Here is a 7,866-nt window from a genome sequence, read left to right on the forward strand (position 1 = left end):
TATAACAGGAAAGGAAGTTTGGATGCTGGCTAGAAGACCTGAGGTGAGCTAGCAGGCCCTTATGTTGCCTCCGGAACAGAGCATGTAATGCAAAGAAATTTACTTGGGGTCTCTTGTCTTAGCTATAGTGCTGTTCTGACAGTGAGGCCTCAGAAGCTTCCAAATATACCAAGAATTATGATGATGATGATGATGATGATGATGATGATGATGATGATGAATTATTCTATAATTCTAATTGGGAGGAACTTGTGACAGGAAGTCAACTGTATTAGGACAGTACAGTATTATGGTACCATATTATAAACTAAGGCGCATTTCCACAAATAGGAGCAGATGCATGGACATGGCCATTTTCACGCCAGGTCACACTCATCCTTCCTCCCACACTCTCTTGTGAAAGGGAGACTTGAGAGCTGTGTGTCCTGTGGTGGAGTGGGGCCACGCGAGCAATTCTCATTGGTGAATTACGTATATCGCTTATGTTTGTATGTTCACGCGCGGGTCCAAGGACAGCGTAGAGGGTTGTTCCTCAGGACAGCAGAGCCACCAGGCTAAGGCCAATTAGACCCAAGTGCCCTCCCACAGGACAGTTTCCCCTGAGGGTTGTCGGAAGGACAGCGACTCTGTATCGCTGAGATATTAACCTGTGTGGACTGAGCCACTGGAGAGTCAAGGTTGTTCGACATCGCAAGAAACAACAAAACAAAGACACACAGACTGGAGGCTGGAGAGATGGCTCACTGGCTAAGGGCAGTGGTTGCTCTTCCAGAGGACCCAGGTTTGATTCTCAGCACCTACATGGTGACTCATAAGCACCTGTAACTCTAGTTCCTGGGAATTTGGTGCCCTGTTCTGGCCTCTGTGGGTACCAGGCAAACAAATCGTGCTGGTACAAATTTATGCTTGCAGATAAGGTACTCATATCCATAAAGTGAAATTTAAAAAAAAAGATTCACACTGAAAGATATAAGGAGAAGCATCGCAATGTTTACTGTGCCTTTTACTATGACGATTCCTTACAGGTTATTTAATTGTCTTATTTATTTTCATTTGCCATAGGGTAACACAGACTAAGCCTGGGCTGACTGCTTCGTGAATGCTTATCCCAGAGAAGTAAAACTTCAACTCCCCTGACAGCCTGTGCACAGATGTTCATAACAGCTTTAAAGGCAAACTGGGAGGAGAGCCAGGAGCTGGCTCAACAGGTAAAGGTGTTTGCCATGGAAACCGGGCAGCAGGAGTTAGGGCTACAAAATGCATGTAAAGGTAGTTGATAGAACCAAGTCTACAAAAGTAACCTCTGACTTCCACATGTACACCGTGGGGTGTGCACCCACATACACAATCATACATGCAAACATATACACATATGTAAGTAAATCAATACATTTTGTTGTTGTTGTTGTTGTTGTTAAGACAAGATCTCATTCTGCAGCCCAGGCTGACCTGGAATTTTCTATGCAGCTCAGATTCACAGTTGATCCTCCTGGGTGCCAGGATTATAGGCTGGTACCACCACGTCACCAGGAAACAGCCAGATGTCTCTCAGAGAATGGCACTGGCAGTAGTGACAGGATGTCCATGCTTTGGAATATAAATCCTCAAGGACACAGCACACCCTGATTCCTCTTACATAAAATCTGGAAATGGCAAAATCACAGACAAGAAGGAAACTCTTGCATTTGCTCGAAACTAAGGCAGCCTCATGGGGGGTGTGTGGGTATGGCGTGGCTGGCTGCTGCAGGGCACCTATGGGTGCCTGGGGTGTCCTGTGACATCAGTGTCTCTGTCTTCACTGGATCAAGGTCAGTGTCCTGACTGTGATATCCCAAGCAGTGTGCTGAGATGTCTGGTGGGAACCGGGGTGAAAACATGAGCGACTCATTTGGGTTATTTTTCACAGCGGCATAAAAATCAGCAAGTATGTAAAACAGGAGGCATAATTCTTTAAGAGCAAAGTTTTAACAAAAACTCCAAAGATGACGGAGATAAAAATTATCCATTCTCTCCTTTTTATAAATTCACCAAAATCCTGCACACGATGCTCCCTTGAGTATTTTCAGTTAATAAAACACGTCACCATTCCTTCCCAGGTGGTGTGAGCTGAGGAACTTTAAGTGAGGTCTTTGGGAAGGGTTTCTAGGAAATCTCTTCAACGGCTGTTTCTCCCTCCTCCCCCGGCTCCTTTCAGATACCTGGAAAATACATACAATGGCTGGCACTCCTGAAATAATGTTGTAACCACAAGGGGATCTAGTCATGACAATAAAGGACAGAGGAATTCCAATGGCAGTGGCCTTAGAGATAACAGACTTCTCCTGACCCACTGAGAGCTGATTTTACAAGACATGCTTAAAAGCAGTCCAATTGGTGCATCTGTTCTCTCTGCTCAAGTTTTCCTGCTAGGTCCCAAGCATTCCCAGATCCCACAGAGGAACTGGTGATTAGTTGTGCTTAAAAGTTAAAGAGTGGAGCCAGTTGTGGTGGCGCACGCCGGTAGGATTTGCTGAAGGAGGCAGCATCAGGAGGATCATGAGTTCGAGGCCAGCCTGGTCTACACATTAAAAAAAAAAAGTCAAGGAGTGGACCTGAAGGACTGAAAGAGCAAAGAAAACCCGCGTTTATTCACACTAGATGCCCACAGCTCAGGCAGATCAAAACTGGCTGGGAAGTCGGAAGTGGAGGAAAATGAGAGAGAATAGCATCCGCACCAGATAAGATTAGGAGAAGAAAAGGTTCCAGAAACTTCTTAGGAAATGTTTCTGGGGGGAGATAAGCAAATGAGATGCTAGGTGCTTTCCTTACAGAACTGTCTCCCTGGGGCCTTTTAGTGGTGTTTTGGTAAATAATAGTTTATTGTTTGTATGTGTGTATCCAGGCAGGCACACAGGAAGGGGATACATGTACACACACGTGTGTGTGCATGTCAAGGCCAGAGAACAAGCTCAAGTGTTGTTCCTCAGAAATACTGTCACTTAAAATTTTAGACAAGATCTCTCACTGGGACCTGGGACTCAGATTAGCCTACTGGCTAGCCAATGACCCTCAGGGATCCTCCTGGCTCTGCCTCCCTGGCACTGAGGTTACATGTGCATGCCACCACCCCCGGTGTTTTCCCATGAATTTGGGGGATCAGATTCAGGTCCTTGTTTGCAAGGCAAGCACTGTACGGACTAAGTCATCTTCCCTATTTAGATAACTGAGTTTAAAATATAAAACGGTGCCTCTTCAGGAGGGAGATGTGCCATTGAGTTGCCCACCTGCATTTGGGTTGCACCTGCATTTGTGCGTTCAGGATCCCTGCAGTAGCTGCTTCCAATGAAAGAGAGGCAGCAAACAGGGGCTTTCAGGAGGCAGAGCTGACCATGGCAAAACTATCTATTTTCAAATTGAAAAACAACTCTCTGGAGGCCAGGGAAGGGTTTTGCCTCTTCTTACATGCACAAAGGCGTTGAATTACACAAGCCAGGACACATTTTGGGTTCCACTTCTTTGGAAGGCGTGGTGCACACTGGTGCTGGCCTGTAGGGTTCTCTCCGGCTGACCCATCTTTAATGCACCTGCTCTCCTGGACAGCCATGAGTGACTTGAAGATTTGGGACCAGTGTCACAGAAAGGAAGCAGAGAATTTGTGTTTAAGAGGGTGATGAAAATGAGGGAGAAGAGGAGGATACAGGTGAGAGGAAGGGGAGAAAGGGAAGAAGGAGACAAAGGAAAAGAAGAGAAGGAGAAAAAGGAAGAAGAGAGGGGGAAGGGGAGAGGGGAAGATGAAGGAGAAAGAAGAGAGGAGGAGGAAAGGAAGAGGGAAGGCCAGAGGAGGAAGAGAAAAGGAGGGAGGAGAGAGAAGGAGGGAGGAGAAAGAGGGAAGGAGGGAGGAGGAAGAGAGAAGGAGGGAGGAGGAAGAGAGAAGGGGAGGAGGAAGAGAGAAGGGGAGGAGGAAGGAGGAGGGGGGAAGAGGAAGACAGGAAGAGGGAAGGAGAAAGATGACACTGTCTTCTTTTCCTTCTCTTTCACCAGGTACCAGAGATCCTGGGAAGAGTTGGAACAAGGCCATGCCTGCTTGCATGATAAAAGAAGCCTCTGAGAGGAGGACCTGGTCCAGCCAGCACCCTGATATGAGAACTAGAGACATGTGCCTTCCTTGCCCGGGGCTTTGCCGGCTCACCTCACTTGGGCAGGTAGTGGTGTGTAGTAAGCCATCTAAGCTACATCCAAGGAAAGGCATTGATAAATCCGTGGAAATTCAGAGGATGGAAGCAACCAGAATGTATGAGAAACTGATTCACAAGGACAGAGCAATAAAACTGGGTGAGGCCTGCATCATGCTGGCAGAGTGGCCTCGGGTGGGTGGAGCGAGACTGGGAGGTAGAAGGGAACAGAACCTTCCAACATCTGTCAACGGGGGCAGGTAGCCAGGGAGTGGCTTGGGATATGAGAAGGCCTTTTCAGGTGCTGAGAGCATGCATCCCAATTCTGCTTTGGGAGAAGTGTGCTCTGTTTCCTGTCACACCTTTTATCTTGATGGGCCTGAGCTTCATCCAAGGAGCATGCAACCATCACTACGAATTTTTTTTTTCTTCTCTATACAGCCCTGGCTGTCCTGGAACTCATTCTGTAGACCAGACTGGCCTTGAACTTGTAGAGATCTGCCTGCCTCTGCCTAGGCCTGTACCACCATGGCCTGGCTCATCACTCTGGTTTTACTCTGGAGTGCTGAGACAGGCAAGCCCTACAGAGCTTGGCAACCCAGGACCTCACTTGGCCTTGAGCTATTTTACTCATACCCCTCTGTTAGCAGTTCTCTCTCTCTCTCTTTTTTTTTTTTTTTTAGCAGTGTAGGACGCCACCTACGTCAAACTGCACACACCCCTCTCTGCACAGCCATCAGGACACTCTGGCTTCTAGATCCCTAGCAACCCTTAGTGACTCCTCTTTCATGGCCAAACACATCCTGAAAGTGGGGACAGTGAGACAACCCCCCATAGACTGGTTTTGGCTCATGTGCAGCAGGGCAAATTGTATCCTCTGAGTAAACTTTTGGGGAGGAATTCCCTATTTGCCCTTATGCCTATGCATGATTGGGCGTGCATATGATTACAATCAGATGCATTGTGGGAAAGGATAGGCACAGTCAATAAAAGCTTACATAACCCAAGCCTGTCGATTAAAGCAGAAAAACACCCACACTCTGCCCCTAGCAACTTAACTCCTCTTCCTGAGCCCAAGAAAGGAAGCCCTGGGCAGTGGCCGTGGCTTCTCGGGCTGCATGCTGGCTCTGGGCCCGCTGCTGTCTTGCAGTATATCTAACCTGTACTTCCACTTTGGCTTTGAATACAACTCTTTGTTACTTGGGCATTTGTATGTGCTTCTTCCCTTCCGTGAAGAAGATGTCCAGTCCTGGAGGCACCGGTCCAGACAGAGACCCCTAACGGTAGTCCTTCTTCCTAGTCTCCCCAAGATGGTGAGGTCCAGTGAGGAGCTGGATCAGGCAGGCCTACAGAAACCATCTTCGAGGTCAGCAAAGTCATTGGAGGGCTACTGCCTTCCTACAGCTACAGTCCCCGGAGCACAGAGCCGGCAGCTCATTTTCTGAGCTGTTCTCTGTGCTGAAACAGCCGTGTCCTTGGAAGGCACAGACCTGGCCATGGAACCTGATTTCTCACACAAAAAACGATTATGGCTGAGAATGACCGTCCTGGGGATACCGCAACATCCATGGGTGGATCTCTGCCTGTCTGAGCAGGCCCCTTTGGGGGGATGAACCCAGAAGAGAGTTGACAGAGGCCCTGGAATCCCAGAGACTTCTATGTCCCCATGGGAAATAGTAATGTGACAGGGAAGACACTAAGAAGTGCCACGGGAGGAAAGACTGGTTCCTCTTGTCACATCTAAAGTGGAAAAGCACCTGGACTCACAGACAGGCAGCATGACTCTAAACTGGCTTGTCCATTTCTGGTCCTAGGGATTTAGACAAGTGGCTTCTGTATGGAACAGGAATAGTTCTGCTTACTCAAATGGTGAAATGAAGGAAGGCAGTGGCACACAGAAGTCTGCTAGATGTCATTGGGTATAGGTCTTCCATCTTTGTCTTAGTCACTCTTCTGTTGCTGTAAAGAGACATCACGACCAAGGCAACGCTTATAAAAGAAAACATTTAACTGGGGACTTGCTTACTGTTTCAGAGGCTTAGTCCACTATCAGTACTGCAGAGAGCATGGTGGCAGGCACAGTGCTGGAGAAGGAGCTGAGAGTTCTACATTCAAACTCACAAGCAGAGAAATAAGAGACACCAATCCTGCAAAGGACTTTTGAAACCTCCACCCCCAATGATATACTTCCTCTAACAAGGCCACACCTCCTTGTCCTTCTCAAAAGGTGCCACTCCCTGACTACTAACCATTCAAATATCTGAGTCTAGGAGAGCCATTCTTATTCAAATCACCACAATCTTCTCAAGGAACAGCCTTAGTCTGGGAGATTATAGCAACTGAGGAGCTGGATCCTAAATCTCTTCTTGCAAGGCAATAAACACCCACAGACTGTTCCCATCCACAGGCAATGCCCAGGAGCTGCAAAGAATAGCAGAATGGAGTTGTTCTCCCTGCAGAAAGTCCTGCAAAATTAGTTCAGTGTCCATGGACTCTCTATGATGGCTGGCTCCTCCCTCTGTCTAGTCCATCATTGCCCTCCCTTTACAGGGATTTGTGCAAGGGCGCTTAAGAAGCCATGGCCCTCTAACCTCCTCCTCAGTTGGCTGCACAGAATATACTTGTGACAGCTAAGAGCTTGTGACTCTTGTTGTATTCCATGTGCATGTGCCTGTGTGTTTGCCTTTAAAAGTGTTTTTTAAGCATGCCATTTATATGTGTGTGATGTGTGTGTGTGTGTGATGTGTGTGTGTGTGTCTTTTGAGTGGTGGTAAAGGACACCTAACATCTTCCCCACCTGCGATGTTTTAAAGTTTGCATTCCATGGACCAGCAAGACAGCTCAGCAGGCAGAGGGGCTTGCCACAAAAGCCTGGCAACCTGAGTTCAATCCTAAAATCCACGCAAAGATGGAAGGGGACAAGTGACTTCACGAAAGCTGTCCTCCGACCTCCACAGGTGTGCTGTGGCACATGTGTGCCCACAGATGACACTAAATACACCAGAGAAAGATTTAAAAGTGTGTATCCCAGTGGCATTAAGTCCAGCCATGTGGCTGTGAGACAAACACTTTCATCTCTAGGACTTTCTCACTCCCCCAGCCTGGAACTCAGTCCCCATGAATCATCTCTCTCTCTCTCCCGGCTCCTGCCGCTATGATGTTCTGCCCAAGTTGACAAGGCTAAGTGACCCAGAACTGAACCCCTAACACCTTAAATCTTAACAAATCCTTCCCCCTCATTAAGCTGTCTTGTTAGGTATTTGGGCCACAGCAGCAAAAAGCCAGCTGACACACAGTCTGCACTCGCCTCTCCTTCTCTGCGAGTTTGATCACTCTCTGGACTCCCTATACCTGGGCAGTCAGCTCCCTATACCTTTGCGATCAGCTCCTTTCACGTCTCTAGTATTCATCCACGTTGTAATATGTGTCAAGACCTCCTTTATGTCTGATGTTCTATGGTATGGACGGATCATATTTTGCTCTCCATTGGTCCCTTGATGGAGCTGTGAATATGGTGTGCTGGCATCTGTCCAGGATCCCCATTTCAATCGCTGGGGGTGCATATCTAGCAGTGACCAGTGGCCATACCATTTTACAGTCCTAGCCACAGTGAATAAGCCTTCCAGTTTCTCCACATCCTCTCAAAGCCCTGTATTTTCTGCTTTTGGTCACTGCTATTGTTTTTCAGTGGAGGTTCACAGGCCATTTTATTACT

Source organism: Microtus ochrogaster, chromosome 17, assembly GCF_000317375.1.
Source record: "Microtus ochrogaster isolate Prairie Vole_2 chromosome 17, MicOch1.0, whole genome shotgun sequence".
Lineage (NCBI taxonomy): Eukaryota > Metazoa > Chordata > Mammalia > Rodentia > Cricetidae > Microtus > Microtus ochrogaster.